The sequence below is a fragment of the Lissotriton vulgaris genome, chromosome 1_1, assembly GCF_964263255.1.
Source record: "Lissotriton vulgaris chromosome 1_1, aLisVul1.2, whole genome shotgun sequence".
NCBI lineage: Eukaryota > Metazoa > Chordata > Amphibia > Caudata > Salamandridae > Lissotriton > Lissotriton vulgaris.
The window spans coordinates 771,270,011-771,285,307 of record NC_141685.1 but is presented as its reverse complement, the minus strand read 5'-3'; the positions used below and the strand labels follow the sequence as shown (position 1 = coordinate 771,285,307).

Here is a 15,297-nt window from a genome sequence, read left to right as displayed (position 1 = left end):
GACCTGGCCTGGCAGTTCGGCCTGGACTGTTCCCATGGAGATAAGGGTCAAGACTGATTTGTATATGGCTGGTTCCAAACTGGGGTGGCAGGGTGAGCCAAAGAACAATGGATTTAACCCAGATCTCTTGACTTGTGGTGAGTGTTTGAAATGTTTCAGCACTCCGTCAATCATCTTGTGTTTGTTACGCTCGCCCTAAATGGCCAAGGGTAAGCCCAGACGTGGGTCCCTTGCTGGCTGTGTCCCTGGATTCATTCTTGCTTCTATGACGAGGGGTAATCGGTCCATGATCCTTTTGTGTTTGCAGTGTTCTGGAACATGACAGGATGGTAGGCAGATAGTGCAGGTGTAGTTAGAGTCTGATTGGCCTTCTTTCTCCCACAGGCAGGGCACTTGTCAAACACAGAAGGAATAATATTTGACAAAACGTCACAATTTTCTGTAAAAAAAAAAAGGCAGAAATAGTGAGGGAATGATGAAAAACGTTAAATGAATCAGTTTTTCCAAAATTCCACTAGTGAATTTTAAAGAGAAAAGCCTAAAAGGCAGAGCTCACTGCTCCAGGGTCCTGTTGGCAGGTGTCGGGGAAAAAAAACTAATGCAACTGTCACCTGCAAGGCATGATGCGATACTGGTTGTCTCTGGGTCCTTAAAGGGTCAGACACTGTTTAAAACGTACATAATGGCAGAAAAGGGTTTGTGAAAGAGATGTAAACTGTTTTGTGACAACATTTACCTAAAATATACATATATATGGGTACATTGACCTTTTTCAAAGTACAAGCGGAACAAATAGAATTTCACCACTGTGGCCTGTGTTTAGGCTGCATAGTATGTTCTTTCTTAAGTGTTTCTACAGGCCTTCTAGAAGAAAGGCAAACATCAACACTTAAGAAGTGCTCTGGGATTCCCGCATGTGGGCGGAACTATCAAATGATTAGGACTATCAATGGAGATTCCCCCAAGAGAGAAACACCATTGCCTTGCTGAAAACACTACACTGCATGAATGGCAAACAAATATCATCTGAAAGTTGTCCCCAGCCATATTGAAAAAACCTGGAGAATTGACCAAATGTCAACAAGAAGTTATAAACTGTGTATTCTGCCTTTGAATTAGCCAATATGTTTTCTTTTGGACAGGTAATGCATATCTATAACACTCCATATGTATCTATGGGGTAAAACACATTTAAAAAATCTGACTTGTTCAAATCAGGTCAACAAATTTTTCAACTGTACACAAGAGGCTAGATTAAGGGTTGAAAAGCAAAAGTCACTTACTTGTTATCATAGTTGTCTTTAATAGGACTCTTCACTGATCTAATGAACATGGCAGAGCTACATGGACAATTTGTTCAATAATTTTATTACATATCACATATTTGTGATTTTCTGTGATGCTTCTGCTCAGCACATCCACTTGCTCATTCTGTATTTCTGGTTGGAGGAATTATCGGATGCAAGGCCAGGACAACTGCCCCTCAGCTCCATCGCAACATTCTCGTCAGAACAGCCTCGAGGCCGAATTTTTACAATTCTCAAATACTAATGTGCCAGGACTCACTAATAGCTATAATGTCTATGCCGAGCCTCCAAACACAAGTTCCTCTCTCAGCCAAGAATTCACACTCCGAACACTCTATTCATGCATCATCACTTACGAAAGCTAAGCAGTGACACAGAAATAGGACGCACATTCCAATACCGTAGAGTAGACAATATAGATGCAACAGTCAAAGAAACTAAAACCTGCAACTCAATAAAGGCTGATCTCCACTCCAGCACTGTAACATCCGCTCTGATGGTGTGGGGTGGTCATTGTTACTAAAAATTGAACTTCTTTCATTGAATTTTCTTCTTTCATTTACTACCATGGAAAGATTACAAAGCCCCTACTGAGAGCATTAATTGGTATTCCCGGTTTTCTAAAGGCGGCGTCTATTGTTCCTAGATGCACCCCTGCAAAGGCATCATACGCAGCCCGGCACTGAAAGCCTACTGAAAAGCAAGATATTGCGACTACATGCACACACTTTTGGAAAGGAAAATTGTCACGTTTCCAAACAATACACTTTTTCTAGTTTTGTTTTGGTAATGCACCGAAGAAGTGGATCAGTCAAGCAGTTACTTTATTTCAGGTTTTTAATCCATACAATTAACACAGTAAAAACATGTTTAAACTGAATACCACACAGATTATAAACTTGTAAAAATAATTTTAAAAAAGCAACACAAGCAAATGAGAATATAAATATTAAAGAAAGCGCTCTCTTCCACTATCAATATTTCCCATTCCAACCTTCTACTCAATTAGGAGAAAATAACCCGCACGGGAACTAATTAATCTTTCATCTCTCTTAGTGGGGTAGGTACAAGGGAGTAGCCAGAAAAATCAAATACCCCCTACTTTGAACCAAAGCTGTAATGGTACCAAGTAAGCGTTTGCTTGTCTCTTCTATCCAAGTATCATTCCGCTGAACCTTTCATCCTTCCATACACCCGCTGATATCCACTGTTTCACCTTTATGTTCTGTCATCCATTCAATCTTTCATCCATTAGCCAGTCTGTCCCCATTTCATCTGTCAGTCCATCCGTCTGCCAATCCATATCCAAATCTATCCATCAATCTTCAAACCTATCCATTCACCTAGTCATCCACCCTTTCACTTATCCATCCCCCTTTATCCATCCTTTCATTCATCCATCCATCCACTCATCCATCCATCCTTTCACCCATCCATCCATCCTTTCACTCATCCATCCACCCTTTCACTTATCCATTCCCCTTTATTCATCATTTCACTCATCCATCAACCCTTTCACTCCATCCATCCTTTCACTCACCCATCAATCCTTTCACTCATGCACTCACCCTTCGCCCATCCATCCATTTACCCTTTCACTCATTCATCCTTTCAATCATTGGTCCATCAATTTACCCTTTCACTCATCCATCCATCCACCCCTTCATCCAGCCATATATCTAACCTCAGTTTCCCTCAGCCATCCAATCTCTCACTCATCTAAGTATCAATCCATGCAACCTTTCATCATTCCATCCACCTGCTGATATTCACTTTTTCACCTTTGCATTCGGTCAATGATTCAATGTTTTATTCGTCATTCAGTCTGTCACCATTCCGTCTGTCTATCCTTCCAGCCGCCCTCCAATCCATAGCCAAGCCTATCCATCCATCATCAAACCTATCCATTAAATCGATCCATCCATCATTTACTCAATCACCCATCCTTTCACTTATCCATCCTCCCTTTCACCCATCCACCCGTTCACCCATCCACCCTTTCACTCATCCATCCTCCCTTTCACTAATCCATCCATCCTCTCATCCATCCATTTACCCCTTCACTCATTCATCCATCCTATCACTCATCTGTCCATAAATTCACCCTTTCACTCATCCATCTGTCCAGTCATTCATCTACCCTTCCTTTCACTCATCCACCCATTCTTTCACTCATCCATCCTTACTTCCATCCTTTCACTCATCCATTCATCCATACTTTTGCTCATACATTCACCCACCCTTTCACTCCATTTATCCATCCAGTCTTTCCCTTAATCCAACAATTCACTGATCCGTTTACCTTTTACCTTTTACCTCATCCTTCATTCTTTCACTCACTCATCCATTTATTCTCTCTCATCATCCAGCCACCCTTTCACTCATCCATCCATTTGCCCTATCGCTCATCCATTCATTCATCCATCCATCTTCCTTCCCTCTCAATCATCCATTCTTGCATTCATTCTTTCATTAATTCACCAATCCATCAAACCACTCGATCACCCTCCCACTCTAATGCTAATGATGAACCTTAGTTTGCGGAGTTGCAGATAGAAAAGGCATATTTAAGGACCTCACCCAGTTGTAGTTGCTAAAGCGGGGAGTTCACAGTGACCCTAGGTAGGTAAGAAAGACCACTAAAGTACCGTAACTATTACAAGGCCGAAGCTAGAGAGAAAACATCATCATGGCAATTAAATAATGAATACTCTACAACTTGTGTACCAGGATAAAAGTAAGAAGCTGGACACAGCAAACGCCAACTTAAAATACATCCTTTGGCAAGACTGCATCTATTGAGGATTCAATACTAAAATTCCCGAACAAAGGCAAAAACCAACATTTCTTGTCCCTCTTTTCTATCAGACATAAGCATGAAAGTGTGTTGCCTTCTCAAAACGGTATTATATAAGCAGACACCAATCACTAAATCTACTTTCTTTCCAGTTCACGGCAAATGCCATTAAAGGATGCGTTAAAAAAACTGAAGTACAAAACAAAAATCTTCTCCCTGCTAGACACTCGATGCCTAAGAATAGTTCATGTTTAAGCAGTGTTTTGATCTTAACATAATACCTGCCCTGCTCATGGTTGACTCAAGGGCTTTTTAAATTTCTCTCCACTGCCTGCTCCCAAAACCTCTGATCTGATTTCCAAATATCCTCTGGGGTATGCCAAAGATAACTTCGACCAAGCCAACTGTAGGAGAGTAGGGTCTGCAATCCTATGATCACCCAGATTTTTTGCTTTTGTTTCACTGGTTTACGACTTTCTCGGGCTGTGGGCCTGCCAATCAGACCCACAGCCTAGCTGTTCTCTCGCTAAATTGATGTGTGTACCTTAGGTGCATTACCCAATTGGAACTGGGCCACCTTGTCAGACCCTGTAACTCAGGGCATCGGTGTACCCAGGGCCTACCAGGGGCTGAAGCATGTATTATGCCACCCCTGGATGGCCATCTAAATCTGACACAACTGGCTGCGCGACAGCTGGGGCAACGTCGCGTACTCGCCCGTTGCTTTAGGTATAGTATCCCTATATCTAACCCTAAAATGGACACCCGAGTTCCTATCAGTCACTCCTATGGCAGGCCTTGACAATCCTGAAGACAGAGTGCATGGAACCGTGTGAATTGGGCTCGGGCACGAGCCGAGCCCGGTTGCAGCTTGCGGAACCAAGACCCAATGGCTGTTCCATGATAACGCGTACCATATTAGTAACTTCGGTGTCGCGTTATCAAGACATGTCGAGTAAGGTGTCATACGAATCGGGATGCTGACCCCTCACCAATGCTGGCGACGAGGTTAGCATTCCGCCCTTCTAGAGGGACACGACATGTACGTAACTGTGAACCCCGGTTAAAGTTAACTGAAGCCTCAGCTCCACAAAATGGATGCTGCCACCACAGACACGAGTCTGACCTCCTGCTGCTGGGAGTCCTTCCAGCGAGGAGAGCTTGGACAAAGGGTTAACTGTCCGGGGCGGTGTTCGCACCATCCCAGACAGGGTTTTGTGTATCCTGGGTAGGCAGGGCTTTACAAGAAGGTGACTGCGGAGTGGCACCCCGGTGCTCACTACGCATCTGCCGGCTAGAACCAGTTCCAGGGGCGCCCAGCCCCTGACCTGGGGAAAGTCCGGCAGGGGAGAGGGGTGTAACCACCCCCCTTCCTGGTCCCACCCCTAGGGCAGGACCTAGTCGTGTACCCACCCCTTTCTTTAGGATAAAGGCAGGAGCGGGGACCCTTCCAAATTATATCATATTTGAATCAAGAATACTTTCTACGAAAGGAACTCTCGACTCTTCTCAAGATTTCTCCCTTGTGGCTAAGGAGTAGTCACCCTGCATTCGCAGGCACCATCTAAGAACTCTGCGGTTTGCTGCAAGTCCTTCCTCAGGAATCCGACTGCCCAGCTCGACGAGAACCGGCTTCCCTGGCACCTCTGACCTCTACCCACATCGTCAGCTCAGCTGAGATCCGTGGGTGCGACGAGACCTCGAGGGACCGGCCATCATCAAAACCTGCACGCTTTCTTAAACCAGCACGACCACTAAGGGATCCTCTGGTGAGTGCTCTGGGGTCCGAGAAGCCCCGACCCTGAGCAGATCCAGCACCGAAGTGCAGCCTCCCAGCATCTCCACGATCTGCGTGGGGCCCTTCTGCTCTTTGCAGTTCAGCACGTTGTCCGGTCACTAGCCGCTGGCTTGTCACCCTCTTGACGACACCCGACAACCAACGCTGCTGGTCTGGTTGCTCCAGACTGGCCTTTGCTCCCTTCTGAGAGAGGAGCACCCCAGTCCCTCCTGGTCCACTCAAGACGCCATTTTAGGCCCACCACGTGGCCCTGAAATTTGCCAAGGCTTGTTGCCCCAATCCTGGGCCCAGCGACGCCGACAGCATCAACCTTCGTGGGACAGCTCGCACCTCCATCCTGGTCGCCGACAACGCCTCCTGGTCCGTGAGACTGCAGAGCCTAGCGTCGCCCACTCACCTAGTCAAGGTGACGATCATCCGGTGCCCTCCTGGTACCCTCTGACTACTGGCTAGTAGTACGAACTTGGTCCCCTCTGCTTTCAGGTGTCATCTATCTCTGATCCAGGCTTGGATCTCTACGAACTATTTCCACTGGTCGCCGGCCAGCAACTCCTTCCTTCCGGCTCCTGGCTCGTCAGCGAAGACTCCCGACGTCTGTAAAGACTTGTGCAGCCGCAGCCCTTGGGGCTAGGTAACTTCGGCATTTCGGTGCCCGCATAGCCTCCTTATTTAAGGGTCCCGAGTCCCTATCGCTTCCGACTTGCCTTATCAGGTCCGCCCGAGACCACTAAACTTTCCGTGCCCTCGGGCACTTGTATTGATTGTGCACTTGAAGTATTTTCCTACGAGTTTCGTTGTGTGCTTAGTACCCTGTCCTCATAAAGAGTACAGGGCTGTTGTGATTCTAATAAATACACTGTTTATTTTCTTAACACTTGTGTGGTGTCCTTTCACTTGGTGTTCAAGGGGTATGTGATGGTATAACAGCTGGCTTAACACGCCCTCTAGAGTTTAGCCCGAAGACTGCTCGTATCCACGCTACTAGGATAGCTGGTCTAAGGTTGACTTACAACCAATCACCATAAGGGTCGTTTGGACCGATGCATAGTGATCGCTAGAATAGTGAACACTGCATATCGGGCCAACTTCTCACACCAACTACAGAGGTTATTAATGTGCATTAGCCAAAGGGTGTTCCAGGCACCCACTGTTCCTAGAAGGTCAATCTGGGAGTCTCAGCACACCAATCCATCAGGCCTAATCCACAGCCCAATATGGTATAGAAGGAGCAATACATTTCATTTTCAGGCAATCCCGTACAATCACAGATCTGCAAGACGTGTCAACATATATCACATTGGGGCGGGATAACAAGAATTAAATAAATATGATTACAAATATTGACTGCTCCCTGGCTTTTCCAAGTCCTCTAAATTGTGCTGCTTAAATGGTGCACACTGTGGATAAGAAGCAGACACTGTGTTGCTGACGAAAACTCCAGTAAAGCGACTCAGAAATTATGGCAATGCAATCTTTGTTCTTCTTACGAGTTTGATCAACTACCTGTAAGATATGGAGAGGTATTTCTCCAGGTAGTCAAACACACACACGGATTCTGGTTGCTTCTCCATATGGTAAAATGTGTTCCTCAAGGCTTGGGTAGTTTTCAAACTTTTACATTTATCCACTTCCATCACCAGATTATCCTATTTGCAGGATGAGTTGAAGCCCCCTGTGCGAGTACGTATGACAACCTTTGCTGCATAGAGAAGTACTAGCATCAGCGTTCCTATAAAAAGGGGAACATCCATAGTCAGGCTTGTAGGACAGGGGAATAGTATGTTCAAATATTAAAAAAACAAGGGTGCCGATGAGACACCCTGCCTTCTAAATGCCCTGTCAAAGCCCCTTCTGGGCTACACCGTAGTTTAGCTTGGTGTCAACGTTACAGAGCTGCACTTGCACATATTCAAATAACTTCACTAAGTCCAAATCACCAGAGATACTTTTTAAACCCAAAAACAGTGGTGCCATCCTCGAGTGGAAATGCTTCACTATATCTAGTTAAAGCAAAAAGGCTTGATAAGTGATGCTAAGGTCATCATCGCAGTCCTTTAAGAAAAGTATTTATTCTGTGCCAAAGACAACGCTTGATATTCAAACACAGGGCGCCCACATAGTGGAGTCTGGTAAGAGCAGGTCTGTTGGTACTATGCCTGGTCATGAGGCGTTTCATTACTTTGAAGAAAGCGGAGCAGCAAAAACCTCATACAAGGAAATTGGATGAAGCTTCTCTAGCAACACTAGATTAGGTGGAAAATGTTGTCCTTGGAGCTCATTTAGAGTATGCAAGGATTGGAAAACGTATGGCAACTCCAATAGGCCAGAAGCATCTGCTACCTTGCTCCTTAACCCCTTCGAAGCTAATGACGAGCTGGGCTCGTCATGGCGCTTACCTGCCGTGCGCGGATGACAAGGCCAGCTCGTCATGAAATAATGTAAAACAATAATTTGCAGCACAGGAGGGGAAAACGCCTAGCAGCCATGTGGTTAAGAACTGTGTGACGTCCCTCCAAAGGTAAACCAACCAAAGAAGCAATTCTTTGCAGGCCATCCAAGAACGTTAAGACTGCTAAACCATTTGCCTTCAGGTTCGCTAATAAGAGTGAATTAAATATCTGCATTCAAGTTCATACCAATGCTTTCTTCCTTTTGACTTCCATCAGTCATCTTTGTCATGACTCCCTAGGAGGCTCAGGCTATCAAAATAAGGAAATCTCATGGATGGACCATATTTAATCTCTGTCTTAGTAAATCAAGATTGGGGGGGGGGTAGTCACACACACAACCCCCATACCAGTGGTGAGTGTACAGGTGCATGAGCCCTGTACCCCTACAGTGTGTAAGCCAATCCTTAGACATTGTAAGTGCAGTAATGCCATTAAGAGTATATGGTGCTGGGAGTTTGTCATTAAGACCTCCACAGCACCATGATGGCATTACTGAAAACTGGGAAGTTTGGTATCAAACCTCTCAGCACATTAAACCCACACTGATGCCAGTGTGGGATTTATTGAAAAATGCACTCAGAGGGCATCTATGAGACGCCCCCTGAAAAATGACCTAACTCTAGTGTCTTGGCCGAGTGGCTGCTCGCCAGCTGCCACCGCCAGACATGTTTCTTGACCCCTTGGCCGAGAGCCTGCCGCTCCCGGGGTCTTGAAACAATGCATTTCTTGGGATGAGGTGCCAAGCCTCCTCCGCCAGGATGGGCAGGGTCCATGAAGGGGAAGCTTCAAAGGCTTACGCCTATGTGAGCTACCCCAGCCATTTGTTGCTACCAGCAACTGGCCCTCGCCAGTTCTGACCCCCACTTTGGGCGGGGGAATCGGTGGGAAAACCAGGTTAGAAGGAGAGGTGCGCCCACCTTTTCCAACCCCACCCCTCAGGTGTGGGAGGAGAGGCAAGCACATCTCTCAGTCCCGCCATCTTGCAGCTAGGCGGACCCAGCCAACCAGAGTGAGGCATATGCCCCGCTCCCACTGGAGGGTGGCATAATAGGGGGTGTAACCACCCCAAGGAAGGGACCCATTGTTCCTGACCTTTACCTAACTGTAAAGCCAAAAAGGGAATATGCTACTTACCAGTATGCATCTGTTCTTGGCATGTAGGGCTGCTGACATTCATATCTGTGCATAGATCGCCGCCTAGTGTTGGGTCCGGATGATTGCACCTTGTTGTCCTGGAAGAGTCTTCGAAGTATCACGAGATAGGTGGCTCCTCCCTTGGACTACAGTGCGCATGGGCATCCTCTCCATCTTCAGATTGTTTTTCGCCATTGTGGCTGAGATGGAGTATAGTACAGTAAGAATTGTCCATGCAAAAGAGAGAATGCTACAGCTGTAACAGGCACCGGGGAGGAGGGTGGGCAATATGAATGTCAGCAGCCCTACATGCCAAGAACAGATGCATACTGGTAAGTAGCATATTCCGTTCGAGGCATGTGGGCTGCTGAATTCATATCTGTGCATAGACTGTATAGCAGTATCTCCTCTAGCGGTGGTCACGTGTGCCAGCTGCAGCAGTTTGAAAAAGAGTTTTAAGAACAGCCTGTCCTACAGCAGCTTGCTGTTTGGAATGTACGTCTACACAATAATGTTTTGTGAAAGTGTGTATGGTAGACCTTGTGGCTGCTCTACAGATATCCTCAAGGGGAATGTTTCCTAGGAAAGCCATGGATGCCCCCATTTTGCGCGTGGAGTGTGCTCTTAGAGGAACTGTTAAAGTGCGTTTAGCTTTTTGATAGCATATTTGAATGCATTTAACTATCCATCTGGCTATTCCTGACTTTGATATGGGATTTCCTTTGTGTTGTGGTGCGAAAACAACAAACAACTGTTTTGTTTTTCTGAATGCTTTTGTCCTGTCAACATAATATAGCAGAGCTCTTTTGACATCTAGGGTGTGTAGGGCTCTTTCAGCTACTGACTGTGGATTTTAGAAGAACACTGGCAGTTCTATAGATTGGTTGATGTGAAAATTGGATATGACTTTTGGCATAAACTTAGGGTTTCTTCTAAGTACTACCCTGTTTGCGTGTATTTGCATAAAGGGTTCTTGAATAGTTAGTGCTTGTAGCTCGCTAACTCTTCTAAGTGAGGTAATAGCAATAAGGAAAGCCACCTTCCATGTGAGAAATTGTAGTTCACATGAATGTAGGGGTTCAAAGGGAGGCCCCATAAGTCTGGTGAGTACAACATTTAGATTCCAGACTGGTGAAGGTGGGTTTTTGGGAGGAATTACTCTTTTGAGGCTCTCCATGAACACTTTTATTGCTGGTACTCCAAACAGTGAAAGGTGTTGTCTGTTTTGGAGGTATACTGCTATAGCAGCTAAGTGTAGTCTGTGAGAAGGTGGCCTGATATGCAGTGGTCACTATTCTAGTGAACACTATGTATCAGTCCAGCAACCCTTATTGATGATTGGTTGTAAGTCAACCTTATAGACCAGCTATCCTAGTAGCGTGGATACGAGCAGTCTAAGGCTAAAGACTCGAGAGGGCGTGTTAAGCCAGCTGTTTACCACACATATACCCCTTGAATACCCAGTGAAAGGACACCACACAAGTGTTATGAAAATAAACAAGATATTTATTAAGAATCACAACAGCCCTGTACTCTTTATGAGGACAGGGTACTAAGCACAAACCAAAACTCTTACGAAAATACTTAAGTTAGCACAGTATATACAAATGCCCGAGGGGCACGGAAAACCATATACTCTGAAAGTGGAATGCGAAATTACTAGCAGGTAAGTACAGTACTAATGGGCTTAGGAATCGCTAGGACTTGACTATAGAATCTTCAGATTACTTCTAGGAGGCGTAGGGGACTCGGGTGCAGAGTGTGCACTCTCACGCGTGATGCGGGACAAAGTCTATGGTAGCTAGTAATGACAAAGTTAGTGTTCTCGGGCGAACCCGACCTGGTAGGAGGAAAACGAAAGTGGATCCTGACCCTTGGATAGTGAGGCTATGCTGGGGCACCGAAATGCCGAAGTTACCTAGCCCAGGGGCTGCAGCTGCATATGTCTCAAAAGACGTCGGGAATCCTCGTAGACGGACCAGGAGCCTGGAAGAAAGAAGTTGCTGGCAGGCGACCATTGAAGAAAGTTCGATGGATCCAAGCCTGGATCGAAGGAAGATGACACCTGAAAGCAGAGGGGACCAAGTTCGAGACTACTAGCCAGTAGTCAGGTGGCACCAGGAGGGCACCGGATGGTAGTCACCTCGACTAGGTGAGTGGGTGACGCTGTGCTCGCAGATCTCACGGACCAGGTTGTCGGCGACCAGGATGGAGGAGCGAGCTGTCCCACGATGGATGAAGCTGTCGGCGTCGCTGGACCCAGGATTGGGCAACAAAGCCTTGGCAAATTCAAGCCCACGCGGTGGACTCAAAATGGCGTCTGGAGTGGACCAGGAGGGTCCGGGGTGCCTCTCTTGAAGAAGGAAGCAAGGGCCAGTCTGGAGCAACCAGACCAGCAGCAGTGATGTCGTCGGGCGTCGTGAAGAAGGCCACAAGCCAGCCGGCTAGTAGCCACACAGCGCGGTGAGCACGCAAAAGCAGAAGGGCCCCACGCAGATCGTGGAGATGCTGGAGGGCTGATCTTCGGTGCCGGAGCTGCTCAGGGTTGGGGCTTCTCGGACCCCAAAGCACTCACCAGAGGAGCATACGGTGGGCTTGTTGCAAAGAAGTCGTGCAGTCTTGGCGATCGTCGGTCCCTCGAGGTCTCGTCGCACTCACAGTTCTCAGCTTTGCTGTAGAGGTGAGTAGAGGTCAGAGGTGCCAGGGAAGCCGGGTCTCGTCGAGCTGGGTCGTCGGATTCGTGAAGAAGGACTTGCAGCAGACCGCAGTGTTCTTAGGATGGTGCCTGCGGATGCAGGGTGACTACTCCTTAGCCACAAGGGAGAATCTTGAAGAAGGAAATCTTGATGTCTTTCGCAGAAAGTCGTGTCTTGATTCCAAAGATGATCTAATTTGAACAGGGGGCCCGCTCCCATCTTTATACTAAAAAAGGGGGCTGACCCGGTGACTAGGTCCTGCCTATGGGTGGGACTAGGAGGGGGGTGGTTACACCCCTCTGCCATGCCGGACTTCCCCCAGGCCAGGGGCTGGTGTGCCCCTGGAACTGGTTCTGACCGGCCTATGCGTAGTGAGCACCGGGGTGCCACTCAGCAGTCACCTTCCTGAAAAGCCCTGCCTACCCAGGATACACAAAACCATGTCTGGGACGGTGCTAGCACCGCCCCTGACAGGAAACCCTTTGTCCAGGCTCCCCTCGCTGGAAGGACTCCCAGCTGCAGGGGGTCAGACTCGTGTCTGTGGTGGCAGCATCCATTTTGTGGAGCTGAGGCTTCGTTTAACTTTAACCGGGGTTCACAGTTACATACATGTCGTGTCCCTCTAGAAGGGTGGAATGCTAACCCCGTCGCCAGAATTGGCGAGGGGTTAGTATTCCAATTCGTATGACACCTTACTCGACATGTTTTGATAAAGCAATACCAAAGATAGCATTTAACCGCGAGGATTATAATGCACTTAAGAGTATATGGTATGCAATATCATGGAACAGCTATTAGGACTTGGTTCCGCAAGCTGCAGACAGGCTCAGCTCATGCCAGAGCACCATCTCACACGATTCCAAGCACTCTGCCTTCAGGATTGTCAAGGCCTGCCATAGGAGTGACTGATAGGAATCTGTGTGTCCATTTTAGGGTTAGGTATAGGTATACTACACCTACAGCAAAGGGTGATTACACGACTTTGCCCCAGCTGTCATGCAGCCAGTTGTGTCAAATTTAGGAGGCCAGCCAGGGGTGGCATAATACATGCTGCAGCCCCTGGCAGCCCTGGGTACACCCATGCCCTGAGTTACAGGGTCTGATAAGGTGGCCCAGTACCAATTGGTAAATGCACCTAGGGTACACGTTGTAATTTAGAGAGAGAACAGCCAGGCTGTGGGTCTGATTGGCAGGCCCACAGCCAGAGAAAGTCGTAAACCAGTGAAACAAAAGCAAAAAATCTGGGTGATCATAGGATTGCAGACCCTACTCTCCTACATGACCCCCCCCCCAAACTTTGGGACAATAAGCTAACCTTGACCAGGTGAGTCTTCTTGTTCTAAGTGGAAATATCTGGAGAGCCCATCGGCATTGCCATGATCAGTACCAGGTCTATGTTCCACTGTAAAGTCCATCCCCTGTAGGGAAATGGACCACCTGAGCAGTTTGGGGTTTTCACCCTTCATCTGATTTAGCCACAAGAGGGGCTTATGGTCGGTCTGAATCTTGAAGTGAGTGCCAAACAAGTATGGCCTCAGCTTCTTCAGGGCCCAAACCACAGCAAAGGCCTCCCTCTCAATAGCTGACCAATTCTTCTCTCTGGGGGTCAGCCTTCTGCTTATAAAAGCAATGGGCTGGTCTTGACCATCAAAATTCAGTTGAGATAGAACAGCTCCCACACCCAACTCAGAAGCATCTGTTTGGACAATGAATGGTTTGGAGTAGTCTGGACTCTTAAGGATAGGTGCTGTGCACATGGCCTGCTTTAGGTCATCGAATGCTTTTTGACAGCCTGCTGTCCACTGAACCTTTTTTGGCATTTTCTTACTTGTCAGTCCATTTAATGGAGTCACAATTGATCCATAGTTCCTGACAAACTTTCTGTAGTAACCAGTCAGGCCCAAGAAAGCTCGAACTTGAGTCTGGGTGGTTGGAGGAGCCCAGTCCCTGATTGACTGTATTTTGCTCTCCAGTGGCTGAACCTGGCCTCCACCTACAAGGTGGCCCAGGTATATAACCTGTGTCTGCCCTATCTGGCACTTGGTGGCCTTGATAGTGAGGCCTGCTGCTTGCAGAGCCTCTAACACTTTCCTCAGGTGGACCAGGTGATCCTCCCAGGTGGAGCTAAAGACTGCAATATCATCTAGATATGCTGCACAGAAGTCATCCAGCCCAGTGAGAACATGATTCACCAACCTTTGGAAGGTGGCAGGTGCATTTTTCAGACCAAAGGGCATTACCACAAATTGATAATGCCCACCAGGGGTTGAAAATGCTGTCTTGGGCTTGGCATCCTCAGCTAACCTGATTTGCCAATACCCAGCTGTCAGGTCAAATGTGCTTAAGTAGTTGGCAGAAGCCAATCTATCTATAAGCTCATCTGCCCTTGGGATTGGGTGGGCATCAGTCTTAGTGACTGCATTGAGACCCCTGTAGTCTACGCAGAACCTCATCTCTTTCTTACCACCCTGGGTGTGAGGTTTTGGCACTAGAACTACTGGACTAGCCCAAGGGCTATCTGAGGGTTCAATGACTCCCAACTCCAACATTTTCTGCACTTCAGTTTTTATGCAGTCCCTAACATGATCAGGCTGCCTGTAGATTTTACTCTTAACTGGCAGGCTGTCACCAGTGTCAACCTCATGGGTACACCAATTGGTCTGACTGGGTGTCAGAGAAAACATATGTCTGAAAGACTGAAGAACCTGTTTACAGTCTTTCTGTTGATGTTCAGAGAGGCTGCCACAAAAGACAACACCATCTACTGACCCATCATCAGGATTCTGAGTGAGCAGGTCTGGGAGAGGGTCACTCTCTTCCTCCTGTCCCTCATCTATGGCCATGAGCAAACTCATGTCCTTCCTGTCGACATATGCTTTGAGCCTGTTGACATGGAGCACCCTGTGGGGGCTCCTGGGAGTTCCAAGGTCCACCAGGTAGGTGACCTCTCCCTTTTGCTCAAGAATTGTGTGGGGCCCAGACCATTTGTCTTTGAGTGCTGCTGGGGCCACTGGCTCCAACACCCACACCTTCTGTCCAGGCTGGTAAACAGTCAGGACAGCCTTTTGGTCATGCCAAGCTTTTTGAAGTTCTTGACTGGCCTTAAGGTTTTCAG

General features: G+C 47.3%; 1 protein-coding gene across 1 annotated transcript in view; it reads right to left on the bottom strand.

Moving 5' to 3' along the window:
• Nucleotides 1-15,297, bottom strand: part of SWT1 (SWT1 RNA endoribonuclease homolog) — a 1,175,709-nt gene that overhangs the window by 912,122 nt on the left and 248,290 nt on the right. The gene's annotated exons all lie outside the window — the stretch shown is intronic.